Below are 19,572 nucleotides of genomic sequence, written 5' to 3'. Positions count from 1 at the left end.
GAATGTATCTGATTGATCTAAGAAAAAAATAGATGAGATTTTGAGAAAGACTGTGGATAATCATAGGACTTTCCTGGTGGCTCAGATGGTAAAGTGTCTGTCTACAATGTGGGAGACCCGGTTCAATCCCTGGGTCAGGAAGATCCCCTGGAGAAGGAAATGGCAATCCACTCCAGTACTCTTCCCTAGAAAATCCCATGGACAGATGGTGACAACAATCTCAATTCTAAGGTATTATCTTTTGGAGAAAATCAACTCAATTCCTGACACCTAGTATGTAACATTGACTTGGCAAACAGTTTCATTTAAAAAACAATAGCAGTCATTTGCTCTCATCCAACAGTGGCAGCAGTATCCTGAAATCGGTCATAATAGAGTCTGCAGTAATCCTGATGATCCTAATAATCCAAAAAGTATCACACTAGTCCTTATGTTAATGGAGTTATGCTCATGAGACCTGGATATCAGAAATTAGTAAGTATCCTAGGTGCCTTAGACACGTGTTTGGCAGGGGTTAAAAATAAACTCCAGAAAAATTCAGGATGTATTTGTCAGGAGTCTCCAAAACAACATAGCCAAAAGGATACCTCTCCAGAAGAAAGAGATTTGTTTTAAGGAACTGGCTCACCTGGATGCCTGGTCATTTTTTGTTGATTCCAGTAAGTCTATCCCTTTAAATATTGTTTCAATGAAGTCTTTTTGGTTGAACCATCTGAGTGGAAATCTGTTTCCTGCAAGACTAAGATCCAGAGAGTATGTCTTTCTTTCTATGTGTCATCTATTGATTATCTACCTATCTTTGTCTCATCCTAACCTAATATTGAAATGGATATTTGTAAGACAGTCAGTGAATATTTGTTGACTGATAATTATAACAACCACCATGTATTAACTTGAATTATCCAGCAGAAACTATGCCAGGCATTAAACATTTATTTCACTTAAGTTCTATGTTAACCCTAAAAGGGTTAACAAGAGAAGAGACTCAAGTAAGGTGAAAAAAACTACTAAGTAGTGGCATAGGAATTTTTGCCTAGATCTGTTTGTAATAATATGTTACCATGCATAATAATGTTCCATCATTTCTTGTTACTAATTTTGAGTTGCTGCTGCTGTTGCTGCTAAATTGCTTCAGTCGTGTCCGAGTCTGTGAGACCCCATAGACGGCAGCCCACCAGGCTCCCCCATCCCTGGGATTCTCCAGGCAAGAATACTTGAGTGGGGTGCCATTGCCTTCTCCAATTTTGAGTTAGGTATTGTAAATAAGGGGCTTCTTTAATAACTCAGAGAGTAAAGAATCCGCCTGTAATTTGAGAGACCTGGGTTCAGTCCATTGGTCAGGATGATCCCTTGGATAAAGGAATGGCTACTTACTCCAGTATTCTTTCCTAGAGAATTCCATGGACAGAGGAGCCTGGCGGGCTACAGTCCATGAGGGTCTCAAAGAGTTGGACATGACTCAGCAAATAACACTAACTGCTATTGTAAATAAACAAACAAACAAACAAAAAATTCCACTCTTTTCTGCATGATATACTCAGCAAGTATGCAAGAAAGTCTGATTCCATTGTTTTTGAACACATTGTCCTTGGCCTTCAATTTGCCACACAATGTAGGCGATGCACAGAATTTGACATATTGTCTCCAAATTATCACCACTGATTCACTGAAATTGAACAGGTAGCATTTAGAACCACTTCATTAGTATACCTACTTCACAAAAGGAATTTTCCTATATTGGAAGAAATGGATCATACCTACTTCTTGTGAGCTCTTAGAATTTTTTAATATCACCACTAAAAATAGAGAAAAAACCAATGTGATTTTAAAGACAAGATATTATTGGAATCCCACCATCTGGCTCTACAAATTCTGAAGAAGAATAAGACCTATTTTTCTGGTTTAATGTGGGAAACTAGTGTCATGATTCCAAAGTATTTCCAGGGCCCTCCTGTTGACTATTATGTTCATTTGTAATACAGTAATAATTGTTAGGTATACAGAGTCTTAAAAGCTGTCCCATAACTACTGTCTCATCACATGATGCAATAGGTGATCATGAGTAGAAATGGAATAAAATCACCAAGCCACCATCTCATTTCCTAAGGAGTAATATGACCTTGTAGAGATCTGGACCATGTCTTTAGTTTCTTGGACCTAAGCAGAGGATCAAATGGGGGAAGTGACAATAAAATGTTCATTTTTTCCAGAAGACCTGGATACTTGTTTCCACCAGGGTGGTAGATTAAATTATGTCCTGAAGGATATGAATGACATTTACATAAGAAGCTGCAGAACAGTCAATTTGATTTGAGTACCCCACAGTCAGCAAGCCTCTTTAATCAGAGGACCCATTAATGAACAATTAGCTTTGCGTTACTTCATTTAAATTTAAATTCTACCTTTCTCTTCTTCCATTTCATCAATATATAATCTTGCCACTTAATTTTTAAGAAAGAAGTTGTATTACCGTGAGCAGTTTCTTTGAGCAAAAGTTTGAATTCAGCATTTTTTCCCCCTTAAGATTTACTACATTGTGATTTCCATTAATATAAAAAATAAGAATTTACAGAATAATGTCAATGCATGTAGGGGTAAAGTGACTTGTTCCAAGTTAGACAGCAACTCAGAAACAAAATCAAGGAAACTGCAGAAAGTAAGGAAATGTTCAAAAGGATGGGGGCATGTTAAAGAAATGTGGGAGACAGTATGAAATACTCCCCAGGGCTGGAATAATTTAAGCAACTAAATAAAAAAAATACTATTGTATTATACCCCACAATAGAAGATGAATATCCATAAAATGATATCTATAATAATTCTAACAAAGGGTTAAACAAATAACTAAATGAGGAAGAACGTACAGATTTCCTACAGAAGAATTCCAAATAATTTATGTACCTTTATTGCCCACACTGTCCAGGAGATGGAATTAAAAATATATATATTTATTATTTTAATTGGAGGCTAATTACTTTACAATACTGTAGTGGTTTTTGCCATACATTGACATGGATACGCCATGGGTGTACATGTGTTCCCCATCCTGAACAGCCCTCCCATCCCCCTCCCCATCCCATCTCTCAGGGTCATCCCAGTGCACCAGCCCTGAACACCCTGTCTCATGCACTGAACCTGGACTTGCAATCTATTTCACATATGGTAATGTATATGTTTCAATGCTGTTCTCTCAAATCATCCCACCCTTGCCTTCTCCCACAGAGTCCAAAAGTCTGTTTTTACATCTGTGTCTCTTTTGCTGCCTCATGTATAAGGTCACCATTACTATCTTTCTAAATTCCGTACATATGCGTCATTTTACTGTGTTGGTGTTTTTCTTACTGACTTACTTCACTCTGTATAATAGGCTCCAGTTTCATCCACCTCATTAGAACTGATTCAAATGCATTCTTTTTAATAGGTGAGTAATATTCCATTGTTTATATGTACCACAGCTTTCTTATCCATTCATCTGCTGATGGGCATCTAGGTTGCTTCCATGTCCAAGCTATTGTAAACAATGCTGCGATGAAGATTGGGGTACACACATCTCTTTCAATTCTGGTTTCCTTGGTGTGTATGCCCAGCAGTGGGATTTCTGGGTTGTATGGGAGTTCTATTTACAGTTTTTTAAGGAATCTCCACACTGTTCTCCATAGTGGCTGTACTAGTTTGCATTCCCACCAACAGTGTAAGAGGGTTCCCTTTTCTCCACACGCTCTGCAGCATTTACTGTTTGTGGACTTTTTGATAGCAGCCATTCTGACGGGTGTGAAATGGTACCTTATTGTGGTTTTGATTTGCATTGGAGAAGGCAGTGGCAACCCACTCCAGTACTCTTGCCTGAAGAATCCCATGGACAGAGGAGCCTGGTAGGCTGCAGTCCATGGGGTCGCTAAGAGTCAGACACGACTGAGCGACTTCACTTTCACTTTTCACTTTCATGCATTGGAGAAGGAAATGGCAACCCATTCCAGTGTTCTTGCCTGGAGAATCCCAGGGACGGGGGAGCCTGGTGGGCCGCCATCTATGGGGTCGCACAGAGTCGGACACGACTGAAGCGACTTAGTAGTAGTAGTAGTATAATGAGTGATGTTGAGCATCTTTTTATGTGTTTGTTAGCCATCTGTATGTCTTCTTTGAAGAAACGTCTGTTTAATTCTTTGGCACATTTTTTTATTGTGTCATTTATTTTTCTGGAATTGAGCTGCAGGTGCTGCTTGTATATTTTTGAGATTGATTCTTTGTCAGTTGCTTCATTTGCTATTATTTTCTCCCATTCTGAAGGCTGTTTTTTCACCTTGCTTATAGTTTCCTTCATTGTGCAAAAGCTTTTAAGTTTAATTTGGCCCCATTTGTTTATTTTTGCTTTTATTTCCATTACTCTGAGAGGTGGGTCATAGAGGATCCTGATGTGATTTATGTCAGAGAGTGTTTTGCCTATGTTTTCCTCTAGGAGTTTTATAGTTTCTGGTCTTACATTTAGGTCTTTAATCCATTTTGAGTTTATTTTTGTGTATGGTGTTAGAAAGTGTTCTTGTTTCATTCTTTTACAAGTGGTTGACCAGTTTTCCCAGCACCACTTGTTAAAGAGATTGTCTTTTCTGCATCATATATTCTTGCCTCCTTTGTCAAAGATAAGGTGTCCATAGGTGTGTGGATTTATCTCTGGGCTTTCTATTTTCTTCCATTGATCTATATTTCTATCTTTGTGCCAGTACCATACTGTCTTGATGATTGTAGCTTTGTAGTATAGTCTGAAGTCAAGCAGGTTGATTCCTCCAGTTTCATTCTTCTTTCTCAAGATTGCTTTGGCTATTCAAGGTTTTTTGTATTTCCATACAAATTGTGAAATTATTTGTTCTAGTTCTCTGAAAAATACCATTGATAGCTTGATAGGGATTGCATTGAATCTATAGATTGCTTTGGGTAGTATACTCATTTTCACTATATTGATTTTTCTGATCCATGAACATGATATATTTCTCCATCTATTAGTGTCATCTTTGATTTCTTTCATCATTGTTTTATCATTTTCTAGATATAGGTCTCTTGTTTCTCTAGGTAGATTTATTCCTAAGCATTTTATTCTTTTCATTGCAATGGTGAATGGAATTGTTTCCTTAATTTCTCTTTCTATTTTCTCATTGTTAGTGTATAGGAATGCAAGGGATTTCTGTGTGTTAATTTTATATCCTGCAACTTTACTATATTCATTGATTGATTAGCTCTAGTAATTTTCTGGTGGTGTTACAGGGTGTTCTATGTAGAGGATCATGTCATCTGCAAACAGTGAGAGTTACTTCTTTTCCAATCTGGATTCCTTTTACTTCTTTTTCTTCTCTAATTGCTGTGGCTAAAACTTCCAAAACTATGTTGAATAGTAGTGGTGAGAGTGGGCACCTTTGTCTTGTTCCTGACTTTAGGGGAAATGCTTTCAGTTTTTCACCATTGAGGTAATGTTTGCTGTGGGTTTATCATATATGGCTTTTATTATGTTGAGGTATGTTCCTTCTATGCCTGCTTTCTGGAGGGATTTTTATCATAAATGGATGTTGAATTTTGTCAAAGGCTTTCTCTGCATCTATTGAGATAATCATGTGCTTTTTATCTTTCAATTTGTTAATATGGTGTATCACATTGATTGATATGCAAATATTGAAGAATCCTTGCATCCCTGGGATAAAGCCCACTTGGTCATGAAGTATGATCTTTTTTAATATGTTGTTGGATTCTGTTTGCTAGAATTTTGTTAAGGATATTTGCATCTATGTTCATCAGTGATATTGGGCTATAGTTTTCTTTTTTTGTGGCATCTTTGTCTGGTTTTGATATTAGGGTGATGGTGGCCTCATAGAATGAGTTTGGAAGTTTACCTTCCTCTGCAATTTTCTGGAAGAGTTTGATTAGGATAAGTGTTAGCTCTTTTTGGTAGAATTCAGCTGTGAAGCCACCTGGTCCTGAGCTTTTGTTTGTTGGAAGATTATTTTATTATAGTTTCAATTTCCATGCTTGTGATGGGTCTATTAGGATTGTCTATTTCTTCTTGGTTCAGTTTTGGAAGGTTATACTTTTCTAAGAATTTGTCCATTTCTTCCAAGTTGTCCATTTTACAGGCATTTGGTTGCTGATAGTAGTCTCTTATGATCCTTTGTATTTCTGTGTTTCCTGTTGTGATTTCTCCATTTTCATTTCTTATTTTGTTGTTTTGATTTTTCTCCCTTTTTTTTCTTGATGAGTCCAGCTAATGGTTTGTCTATTTTATTTATCTTCTCAAAGAACCAGCTTTTAGTTTTTTTTTTTTTCCCCCATTTCTTCTATAGTCTCCTTTGTTTCTTTTTCATTTATTTCTGCCCTAATTTTTATGATTTCTTTCCTTCCGCTAACCCTGGGGATCTTGACTTCTTCTTTTTCTAGTTGCTTTAGGTGTAAAGTTAGGTAATTTACTTGATTTTTCTCTTGTTTCTTGAGGTAAGCCTGTATTGCTATGAACCTTCCCCTTAGCACTGCTTTTACTGAGTCCCACAGGTTTTGGGTTGTCGTGTTTTTGTTTTCATTTGTTTCTGTGCATATTTTAATTTCTTTTTTGATTTCTTCTGTAATTTGTTGGTTATTTTGAAGCATGTTGTTTAGCCCCCGTATGTTTGTATTTTTAATAGTTTTTTTCCCCTATAGTTGACATCTAATCTTACTGTGTTGTGATCCGAAAAGATGCTTGAAATAATTTCAAATTTTTGAATTTACCAAGGCTAGATTTATGGCCCAGAATATGATCTATCCTGGATAAGTTTCGGTGTGCACTTGAGAAAACGGTGAAATTCATTGTTTTAGGGTGAAATGTCCTATAGATATCATTAGATCTAAGTGGTCCATTGTACCATTTAGAACTTGTGCTTCCTTGCTAATTTTCTGTTTAGTTGATCTATCCATAGGTGTGAGTGAGGTATTAAAGTTTCCCACTATTATTGTGTTACTGTTAATTTCCCCTTTCATACTTGTTAGCATTTGCCCTACATATTGTGGTGCTCCTATATTGGATGCATATATATTTATAATTGTTATATCTTCTTCTTGGATTGATCTTTTGATCATTATGTAGTGTCCTTCTTTGTCTCTTTTCACAGCTTTTATTTCAAAGTCTCTTTTATCTGGTGACTTACCTGCTGGCTCAGGCGGTAAAGTGTCTGCCTAAAATGCGCGAGACTGGGGTTCAGTCCCTGGTTTGGGAAGATCTCCTGGAGAAGGAAATGGCAACCCACTCCAGTATTCTTGCCTGGAAAATCCCATGGATGGAGAGCCTGGTAGATTACAGTCCATGGGGTTGCAAAGAGTTGGACACGACTGAGTGACTTCACTTTCACTTTATCTGGTATGAATATTGCTACTCCTGCTTTCTTTTGGTCTCCATTTGTGTGAAATATCTTTTTCCAGCCCTTCACTTTCAATCTGTATGTGTCCCTTGTTTTGAGGTGGGTCTCTTGTAGACAGCATATATAAGGGTCTTGTTTTTGTATCCAATCAGGCAATATTTGTCTCTTGGTTGGGGCATTCAACCCATTTACATTTAAGGTAATTATTGATGAGTATGATCCCATTGCCATTTACTTTATTGTTTTGCATTCAAGTTTACAAACCTTTTCTGTGTTTCCTGTCTAGAGAAGGTCCTTTAGCATTTGTTGAATTGCTGGTTTGGTGGTGCTGAATTCTCTCAGCTTTTTCTTGTCTGTAAAGCTTTTGATTTCTCCTTCATATTTGAATGAGATCCTTGCTGGGTACAGTAATCTGGGTTGTGGGTTTTTCTCTTTCATCACTTTAAGTATGTCCTGCCATTCCCTCTGGCCTGAAGAGTTTCTATTGAAAGATTGGCTGTTATCCTTATGGGAATCCCCTTGTGTGTTATTTGTTGTTTTTCCCTTGCTGCTTTTAATATTTGTTCTTGTGTTTGATCTTCATTAATTTGATTACTGTGTGTCTTGGGGTATTTCACCTTGGGTTTATCCTGTTTGGAACTCTCTGGGTTTCGTGGATTGGGTGGCTATTTCCTTCCCCCTTTTAGGGAAGTTTTCAACTATTATCTCCTCAAGTATTTTCTCTTGGCTTTTCTTTTTGTCTTCTTCTGGGACTCCTGTGATTTGAATGTTGGGGCATTTGACATTGTCCCAGAGGTCTCTGAGGTTGTCCTCATTTCTTTTAATTTTTTTTTTTCTTTTTTCCTCTCTGCTTCATATTTCCACCATTCTTCTACCTCACTTGTCCTATCTTCTGCCTCAGTTATTCTACTGTTGGTTCCCTCCAGAGTGCTTTTGATCTCAGTTATTGTATTGTTGAAAGGTTGTTGCTGAACCACGAAAAGATGCCAGGATTCTTGACCTCAGGAGGAGAAGAATTCAATCTGGGGCCAGAGACAAGGCTTGATCACCCAGAGATTTTGTGTAATAAAGTTTTATTAAAGTATAAAGGAGATAGAGAAAGCTTCTGACATAGGCATCAGAAGGGGGCAGAAAGAGTACCCCCTTGCTAGTGTTAGCAATGGAGTTATATACTCTCCTATGAATCCAAAGAATGTCTGGAGATTGTAAAGACCTCACCAGACCTACTCCCATAACTTACATTTTAAGATAACAGGATTAGCCAGAAGGTTTAATCCAGAGATTGACCTCAGGCAGGATACATTATTGTTATATAATCCTAAGGAATGTAGAGGACAAAAAGTTTGTCCTTTCTTCCTCCTTGAGAATTCCAAACCCCTCTCTTCTTGGGGACCCCTAGACTTCTTATCAACCTGCCTAGGAAATGACTCTCTCATTATTCATTATTGATTGACTCTTTTATTTCTTCTAGGTCCTTGTTAAACATTTCTTGCATCTTCTCAATCCTTGTCTCTAGTCTATTTATCTGTAACTCCATTTTGTTTTCAAGATTTTGGATCATCTTTACTGTCATTATTCTGAATTCTTTTTCAGGTAGACTCCCTATCTCCTCCTCTTTTGTTTGGTTTGGTGGGCATTTATTATGTTCCTTTATCTGCTGAATATTTTTCTGCCTTTTCATTTTGTTTATATTGCTGTGTTTGGGGTTGCCTTTCTGTATGCTGGGAGTTTGTGTTCCTCTTTATTGTGGAGGTTGCTCCTTGTGGGTGGGGTTAGATGAGTGGCTTGTCAAGGTTTCCTGGTTAGGGAAGTTCTGGTGGGTGGAGCTGGATCTCTTCTCTTTGGAGTGCAATGAAGTGTCCCGTAGTGAGTTTTGAGGTGTCTATGGGTTTGATATGACTTTTGGCTGCCTGTATATTAATGCTCAGGGTTATGTTCCTGCATAGCTGGAGAATTAGTGTGATATGTCTTGCTCTGAAACTTGTTGGCTCTTGGATGGAGCTTGGTTTCAGTGTAGGTGTGGAGGCTTTTGGATGAGCTCTTGTCAGTTAATATTCCTTGGAGTCAGGAGTTTTCTGGTGTTCTCAAGTTTTGGATTTAAGCCTCCTGCCTCTGGCTTTTAGTCTTATTCTTACAGTAGCCTCAAGACTTCTACATCCATACAGCACTGATGATAAAACATCTAGGTTAATTGTGAAAAGATTCTCCACAGTGAGGGACACTCAGAGAGGTTCACAGAATTAATGAAGAAGAGAAGAGGGAGGAGGGAGATAGAGGTGACCAGGAGCAGAAGAGGGGGAATCAAAAGCAGAGAGAGCAATCTAGCCAGTAATCAATTCCCTATGTGCACTCCACAGTCTGGAACACCCAGAGAGATTCATGGAGTTACGCAGAGAAGAGAAGAGGGAGGAAGGAGACAGAGGTGATGTAGGGGAGAAAAAGGAGAGTCAAAAGGGGAGAGAACAGTAAAGCCAGTAATTACACTCCTAAGTAAAAATGGATACTGGAGATTGGATTCTTAAAGATAAAAAAATTGATAGCAAATACCAAAAAGCAAAGATTAAAAATCTAGAGTAGATGTTGTACTCTCAAAAATACAATATTAAAAATATAAAACAAAATCACAAAAATTATAAAAATATATATATATGAAATTTGCTTTTAAAGTAGGATTTTTTTTTGCAAGGTAATAGATTATAAAAATGAAAATTAAAGGAGTAATAAAGAACTTAAAAATAAAAAAAATTAAATTAAAAATGATAATAGTAAAATGTATCTAGGAATTTCTCTGGAGCTGTTGAGGGCAGTGTGGGGTCAGTTCAGTTTCAGATACTTCCTTGTTCCAGCTTATACTTCTTCTTGAGGTCTGTAGGCCCCTTCCAATGCTTCAGTTCAGTTCAGTTCAGTTGCTCAGTCGTGTCTGACTCTTCACGACCCCATGAATCGCAGCACGCCAGGCCTCCCTGTCCATCACCAACTCCCAGAGTTCACTCAGACTCACGTCCATCGAGTCAGTGATGCCATCCAGCCATCTCATCCTCTGTTGTCCCCTTCTCCTCCTGCCCCCAATCCCTCCCAGCATCAGAGTCTTTTCCAACGAGTCAACTCTTCGCATGAGGTGGCCAAAGTACTGGAGTTTCAGCTTTAGCATCATTCCCTCCAAAGAAATCCCAGGACTGATCTCCTTCCGAATGGACTGGTTGGACCTCCTTGCAGTCCAAGGGACTCTCAAGAGTCTTCTCCAACACCACAGTTCAAAAGCATCAATTCTTAGTCAATGCTAACTACAGGGTTTTAATCTGTTGTACCTGTCACTTCCAAAGCAGTTCCCTCTTTGTTTATTTTGGCTTCCTCTGTTTGCAAGTCTCTTCAGTGTCTAATTTCTGCCCTGACACAAGGGGGCGAAGGTGGTCACTTATTTAGGCTCACTTGTTCAATTGTGCTATGGGAAGGGAGGAACACTGCAAACAAATATCACTGGCATGTGTGGGGAGTGCTTGCAGTGTATGGACCACACTGGGTTTACCCCAACTCATGGAGTGTGTGCTTTCCTGGTCTACACTGCTTAGGCTCCAGGTTGCTCTACAGTGAACTGTCCAAACCTTGCCCTGGATTTTATGCACTTCCCAGGTCTAACCTGCTCAGGTTTGGGTTCTTGGGTGCTCCGCAAAGGCACAGACTCATTTGGGCATGATATTTGTGCCCTTCCCAGGTCCAAGCAGCTCAGGCAACCAGGTGCTTGGCAAGCCCACTCTCCCAGGTGGGTAGTGCATCTTAATCACCTCCCTGGTCCCAGCCACTCGGTTTCCTGGGTACACTGTGAGAGCGCTGTCTCAGGTTTGCCATGTGTCTCCTCTGGGAAGCTGATCTCTGGCTGCAACCCTCCTGGCGGATGTTGATCGTCCAGGATCCCAGGAAGACTTGGTTAGCAATTGGGATCCTGCTCACAGTTTGGTGGAGGATGGGGCCGAGATTGCCTCTCACCTTCAGGCTCTGGCTGTCGCCTGTCTGCCTCTCTGTGTCAGGCTCGGGATGGGCCGGTCTACAGCCGGGTAGCTCTCCTTTGGTATTTGCTCAATCCTTGTTCTGTGAGTAGGCCTGGCTGTGCCTTAGGTTAGAGCTTTTCACAGGAAAGTTCTCTCTCTTTCTTTTTTTCTCTCTTTCTGGCTATCCCACAGTTTGTGTTGCTATCTCATGTTAGCTCCCTCAGATTGTCCTCAGGGCATTCAGGCCTGGTCCTTACCCTAAGCATGCAACCCATGCCTTCCTGTTCAGCCCCTGTTCGCTAGTGGCGGACATGAGCATCTGGGCTACTTCTCCACTGGGAGTTGTGGTTAGGCACGTATTATGTGTGTGTGTGTGTGTGTGTGTGTGTGTGTTTTCTTCCCCTCCCAGTTATGTTCCCCTCTGAGATTCCAAAACTCCCCACAGACCCGCCGGTGAGAAGGTTTCCTGGGGTTTGGAAACTTCTTCGTGACTCCCTTCCTGGGACGGATCTCCATCCCTAGCTCTTTTGTTTCTCTTTTTGTCTTTTATATTTTGTCCTACCTCCTTTTGAAGAGAATGGGGTGCCTTTCTGGGTGCCTGGTGTTCTCTGCCAGCATTCAGGAGTTGTTTTGTGGAAATTGCCCAGCATTCAAATGATCTTTTGATGAATTTGCAGGGGAGACAGTGGTCTCCCCATCCTATTCCTCCACCATTTTCAGGAGATGGAAATTGACACCTCATACCTCCCTTTCCTGCTACAATGTGTACTGTGCTCACTGACTTGCTGCCAAAAAGAACAGTATGAAAACAGTTGAGAAACAGAATGACTTTACAGTGGAGTAAGTTGGCAAATACCACCTTGACCAGGTGATCAAGGTAAATGTCATGAATGATAAAGTAATGTATCCTTGATATTATGTGATAAGAATGGCACTTCACTTCCATGGTCTTCCTCTAAAAATATCTATAACCCTCATTTAAAAATGAGAAAAGCATCACATAAACCCATTGAGGAACATTCTTCAAAATATCTGACCAGTACTTCTCAAAACTGTCAAGGTCATCAAAAGCAAGAAAAAAATGACAAACTGTCACACACCATAAGATAGAAAATGACTAAATGCAGTGTATCTTAAATGGGATCCTGAACAGAAAAGGACATAAGGAAAAAACTGGTGGGTTTGAAATAAAGTGTAGTTTAGGTGATAATTATATACAAATACTGGCTCCTTAGTTAAGACAAATGTTTTGTAGTAGTATAAGATATTAATAATAGGGGTATCTGAATGAAGAGCATATAGGATCTCTCTGTACTATCTCTGAAACATTTCTGTAAAGATGAAACCATCTAAAATTTAAAGTTTATTAAAAAAATCAGAGTTTACTAGAGGTCTCTGCTGTCCTAATCAAATTTTTTATTTTACTTTTTTTAATGTAATCCTAGTTTCCATTGTTCAGCACATCTAGTATTAGAAAAGAGTGTTTATAGAATGCAGTAAGTGAAACACCACTCAACACATTGCCTTGTATAAAGTAAACCCTCAAATATTTATCAGTAGATTGAATAGAATTGCAAATTATTTTTCATCCTGGATTAAGGTCTTGAATACTTACTACTTTATTCTGGTTTCTTATTTAATAAGTAGATGGGTATAAGCGAGAGGCCTTTAAAAAAATAGGGAAGTATTAATCCCCCCAAACCATATTAATAAGAATCAATAAATAATATAGTAGGTTAGTCATCCAATGAAGTAGCTCATTGGGTGAAATGGTCTCTCAGTTTATCTTGAGGAGATTTGAGAAACGTCTACCCAATCAAGGTGATTGGGAAGTAGGCTCAGGACTGCATAACTGTAATAGAATTATTATGAAAGAAAAATATGTGGATCAATGACATTAACATTCCTGAAGATAGCATAGTTACTCAAAGTGTGAAGAAAATGGACTCTGAGAAGGATAATTTGTCAGCATTTCCCCAGTACTTTTCACAATGCCTCAAGCTATCATAGCTTGATGTCATTAACTATTAGGTTCATTCAACTAACTCTCCTTGCTCTAATTAATTTTATTTCCCTTGTAGATTTTTCAGTACAAAGAAAATACTCTAGGGTCACTTTGCTAGTTATAGCTCTCATGGTAAATTCATAGATTTGCATTCTGGTTTACTCACCAGTTTCTTAGGCATTTGGTTAACCTAGTTTTTGTTTATTTTTGGCAAATACATGTAATGTTATTACCCACCTTATGTACTAGTTTTGAAATGAAAATAAGTGACAAAATGCATACCTTGCTGTTTGTATTATAATTGTTTTGTTGTTGTTGAATCACTGTCTTTCTCCATCTTGAATTTGAGCCATTCTGACAAAATTGAATCCTTTAACCTGAAAATCTGAGAATTAGATAATGGGCCATTTATTCTTTTGCTGACCTGCCTAAGCAGTGGATTGGTTTCCCTCCATTCCCTTGCTTCTTCTCTCACTCTCAACACCAGCCCCTGAGGATCATACGCACACCTCACAACAGCTAGTAACAGGTAGATAGGCTACTTTATAAGGATCTCTTAATTTATCACCAAAATGAGGCAGCTCTGGAGTGGAACATAAAAATTATTTAGTCATCAGATTGAGCAGCTGTGATAAATGGTGTGTGTGATTTAAATTTGAGTAAAATTGTATTTAATTGAAAATTTGGCCACTACATGAAACTTTCACTGCAAAGATTAGGATGACATTGAAGGACTGCCAAAGGAGCCAAGAATGTGGAAGAAAGATCCACTTAAGTTAATATGTCATGAAGCAGTTTTATAAAGCAACGTTGTAGAGGATATGTTCCAGGACTAGTTTCATCAGAATCAAGTGGGGCATTTGTTAAATTACACATCCTTTGGCCTCAAAGACATTCTATTGGACCAGAATGTCCCTAAGGGGAATCCAAGAATTTGTAGCTTTTGCAAGTTTCACAGGTAATTCTTATACACCCTACTATCTGAGAACTTGGTTTTGCTTTATGAATTAAGAGAGGGCATTTCTTAACCACTGTGCTTACAGATTTTGTTCTCCATGTTCATGCCTTTCCAGAGTCTTAAATTTATAACTTAACTTAGTAGGTAAAAAAAAGTACAATATCATGCTCAAGTGTTGTGCCTGCTAATCAACATTTACAGTAACATAGTTTTAGAATATGTCATGTAAATTAAACATTGTACTCTGCATTTTTAAATAACCAGTGTTTTAATTACAAAAGACTTTAGTTCAGAGAGTTTAGTCAATTTGCATAGAAAGGAGTTTCTAGATGCACAGTGATTGTACTCAGTCTAATTTTTTTGTTGTCATTTATCAGAATCCTTCTATATATGAGGTGGTTTTTCTTTCAATAAACATTTTATGAATGTCAGAATCAAGCTCTATCAGCTTAACCTCACTGATAACTCTCTGGATTGGATTAATTTTCTGAGATTTGCTTTGGTTGATGTCAGTATTTGCAATCCTGATGATATTTCTGTGAAGTCTGATATGTGCTTGTGTTTTCAAAATTTACAAAACATACCCTTGGGAAAATACACCAGACTGGCTTATTTGCAATTAAATGTTCACCCTAATCCCAATCCAACAATAAGCCAGTGGAAACAATCATGAAAATAATTTCCCTCTGGTCACACAGAAGGAATAGGACATTGAGTCATAGAAATCTATGTATTACCTGTATGACTTTGAATACATTCTATGGAATTTCTGCACCTTCAATTACATACCTATAAAATGAGTTGAACAGTAAATTAATAATATTTGTAAAATGCCCATCACATATCAGCTAAACAAAAAATAGTAGCTAAAAGGAAAAAGAAATAAGCTCTGAAAATAGTAGAACACAGATGGGAGGAGGCTGCATCTTCTGGGGCTTTGCTTTGTAGACATAATACAAAACTCTTCATTCTGAGAACTGGGCATCCCGACTCTTTGTGAGTACTGGAACTATTACATTATAAAAGAGAAGAGGAAAAGAATAGAGTCTCATTTTGTGACACAGCTAGAACTCATAGTAATTTTGTGACTTTTGAATTGTAAAGTGAGTAAGAATGTTATTTACTTCAAGAAACATTCCCACTGTACCATGGTTGAATGAATCTAGAATTCTTAATAAAAGTACTGTGCTGTGAGAAGTATCTCTTGATGCTGCTGACTGTACATTTCCTGTGTTACTTTTTATTCTTTAACTTCACATTTCCTGTCTCCCACTTTATACATAATGAATAAAAATTTTTCTATATTTTATATTATTGTGCACATTATCATTTCTTATTAACATTTTTATTTTCACAAAAAAAGAACAAAATGCCATTTTCCATGAAGAAGGGGAAGATTAAGAATTTTTAAGCCTTCAAAATCTTTATGGCTATTAGAATTATTACTCTACCCTATAAAAAAAAAAAAAGGCATTTTAAGGGAAAGAGTATTTTACCCTTCTCCTGATTACACAGTGAAAACAGTTACCTAAAGAAATATGTTAATATAATTAGACTGATGACTTTGAGCTGATGCAGTTTTCACAGTATTTTTTCAAAAATCTTTATTACCAACCGCCCCCCCACCCCCACGCCTTGACTCAGATTTGAGACTCTAATGGAGTCTAGTCTATAGAGTCTAGTCTAATAGACTAGAAATGCCACTTTTAAAAGGTATGCAGTGTTTGAAAAGAGGTTTAGTATATCAGAAATAGGAAGAAGGACTTTGATTTGATAATTAGTAAAAATATACACTAAAATGCAAGTTATTTTCAATAAAGAAATGCTTGTTAACCCATATTGAAATATGGGGCTTCCCTGATGATTTAGTGGTAAAAATTTCACAAGCCAATGGAGAATTCAATCTGTCAAAATTTAAGAGAGATTCCAGGTTAAGATACTATAACTCTTCTATATGTCTAGAATCTTAGGAAGTAAGGAGAGGACTAGAAATGTAAATTATACAGGATTTCACAGATCAAGAAAAATAATTTTCATTGCTATTAGGAAAAGGAAAACACTGCTGTTTTTGAGTGACATCAAAAAAGCAATGAAGGTTTAGAAATCAGGAAGACAATTCTACAACTTAAAGGCCTAGAGAATGAGAGCTGTCATATTTATGATATAATATAAGCTATATATCTTTGCGATTTGGTGAAACAAAAGAGTATTCTCTGATTGATGAATTACAGGAAGTACAGCTTGGATGTTCTAAGCCAGGCTACATAATGGCAACATAAAACCTAAGCTTGCTTCAATTTATCTTTTTTTGGACAGGTCAGTCCCTGACTTTCTGTAAACTGATCAGCTTAGAAAAAATTAAAAAATCAACTAACATCCCTGAGACATTGTAAATTTCTAGCTGACAAAATAATATTTTACTCTATCCCTCATATGACCTAACAAAAGTAATAATAGGTGCTTGACAAATAACTGTTGATGTCATTTCTTTGGTTTAGCACAATGTAAGGCAAAGTGGGAGCTTAGAATTAGCACAGGACTCAGTCTCTCACACCAAAGGCTTTATCTAATCTTATCAAGGAGACAAGAATTTAGAAGCATTTGTTGAAAACTAGAGGAGTCTTAATTCTAGTTATAATTTTGTAAATCTAAACTGTGGGCATAATGGTCTTATATATGCATTTTTATGTAGTATGTGGTTTGCTTTCTCTTAAAAGTCATGATAAAATATTTAGGACTTTTAATATTTATATATTAGTCCACAGATTGAAACATGAGACTAGAGGCCACCTGCAAAGACTGATAATTTCCCATTATTAAATCTTAGTTCTAATCAATATTATGCCTGTATGTTACCTTACTATTGATTTGTCTTTTTTCTGTTTGTTTTATTATCAGTATTCTTAAAAGAACTCTTTAGGAAAGTTCACTCTTAATTTAGCAAATAAAATGAGAAGAAAAATCATGATACTTTTTTTGTTGTTGTTTGTTTTAAATATGTGGTTAAAAACTAGTGGTTACCAGCAGAGAGAAGAAAATGGGGAGAAGCAATATAAGGGTATGTGAGTAAGGAATAAACCATTGGCTATAAACTAAGCTATAAGGATATATTGTACATGGGGATAATAGTCAATATTTTATAATAGCTATAAATGAAGTTTAACCTTTAAAATAATAAAAATATGAAGTATTTTTTATCACAAGTTTAATTATATTACTCATCATGAGATTTATGGTGACTTGAAGATGAGAGCTTGTTTCATGAGTGAAATGAAATCAGCAATTTAACTTAATTTTTGACATAAGATTCAATATGTTTGTGTGTTCTCTCATGTAAGCTTAATGATACTAAAGAAAGCAAACAATTTATATACTACTTTTATAATCTTGTGACTATAACTTATATGTTTTATGTTCTAGGAAGATTTGAAGGCCACAAATAGCTGTTAAATAGATAAATTGATATTAAACACCTGTGGTGGAGAAGGCAATGGCACCCTACTCCAATACTCTTGCCTGGACAATCCCATGGACGGAGGAGCCTGGTAGGCTACAGTCCATGGTGTTGCTGGGAGTCGGACACGACTGAGCGACTTCACTTTCTTCACTTTTCACTTTCATGCATTGGAGAAGGAAATGGCAACCCACTCCAGTGTTCTTGCCTGGAGAATCCCAGGGATTGGGGAGCTTGGTGGGCTGCCATCTATGGGGTCACACAGAGTCAGACATGACTGAAGTGACTTAGCAGCAGCAGCAGCAGCAAACACCTGTGGAGAAGTTTGATTTAGGCAAAAATCACAGCTACCAAACCCAGAAAGAATTTCACACATTCCTATTTTTCCTTTCACTCTTCTGTGCCAAGACTCCAGGGTCTCCAGTGATATCAAGAGAAACAGGACATTTCCAATGACTTGCAAAGGGGATTTCTGTTACTGAACTTCTAATTAGAGTAACCCACTTGTTAGTCTGGGCAGTTCCTAACCTGTACTAGGAAAAATCACTCTAGGGAACAAAGTAGAAGAGGAAAATCAGGAGAATCAGGTAAAATAGGCCTATTGTTTTGTGAGCACAGAGGAAGGAGTAAAGGAAAGACATTAGTTGGCTTTACTCTTCTCATTGGGTGTAGCTGTGTGTGCAGTTTGGCTTTAGATACCTACTCAGCTATTGTGGTGCTGGAGAAGACTCTTGAGAGTCTTTTGGACAGCAAGGAGATCAAACCAGTCAAGTCTAAAGGAAATCAACCTTGAAAATTCATTGGAGGGGCTGATACTGAAGCCACCTTATGTGAAGAGCCAACTCACTAGAAAAGACCCTGATGCTGGGAAAAATTAAGGGCAAGAGGAGAAAGGGCCAACAGAGGGTGAGATGGTCAGATGGCATCACCTACTCAGTGGGCATGAGTTTGAGCAAACTCTGCTGCTACTGCTAAGTCACTTCAGTCGTGTCCGACTCTGTGCGACCCCACAGACGGCAGCCCACCAGGCTCCTCCGTCCCTGGGATTCTCCAGGCAAGAACACTGGAGTGGGTTGCCATTTCTTTCTCCAATGCATGAAAAGGAAAAGGGAAAATGACACGACTCAGCGACCCCATGGATTGCAGCCTACTAGACTCCTCTGTCCATGGGATCTTCCAGGCAAGAGTACTGGAGTGGGGTGCCAGTGCCTTCTCTGCAAGATAGCAAAGGACAGGAAAGCCGGGTGTGCTTCAGTCCATGGGGTTGTAGAGTTGGACAAGACTTAGTGACTGAACAATAACAACTACAAAAATATAATGTTTATTGTATTCTAAGATTACAAAGCACTCTTTGTGGAAAACATAGTATTAATAATAAACTGTTTCATTGTGTTGGAAACAAAGTCCAGAACAAGCATTTCTTTCTCTGTACTCAAAACCACTCAGTAGAGGGAAGAGGTTGGTGAGTTATCTAATTTCTCAAGAACCATGTTTTAAATCAAAAGGACTTGTTTAGACAATATAAATTTGTTTTCATTGTTGGTAGTTGTCATTATATGAAAAACAAAACTTTGGTAGTGTTTCTTTGATAACTGATCAGTCATCATAAAATTGATAAAATTCAGAGTTAGCCTTTTGCAACTGACCTGAATTGTTATATGGCTGTTCTCTTCTTACAGCTAAAAAAATCAATGAACACATGGTAGTTAATGCCTATTGTGGAATACAGCTATAAGTGACTCTGCTAAGTGAAGACAAGTTCAGCAGATTTCAACATGCTTTGTGGTCCATTCTTACTT

This window comes from Bos indicus, chromosome 6 (genome assembly GCF_029378745.1).
Source record: "Bos indicus isolate NIAB-ARS_2022 breed Sahiwal x Tharparkar chromosome 6, NIAB-ARS_B.indTharparkar_mat_pri_1.0, whole genome shotgun sequence".
Taxonomy (NCBI): Eukaryota; Metazoa; Chordata; class Mammalia; order Artiodactyla; family Bovidae; genus Bos; species Bos indicus.
The sequence above is the reverse complement of the archived record's forward strand: the minus strand, read 5'-3'. Positions refer to the sequence as shown.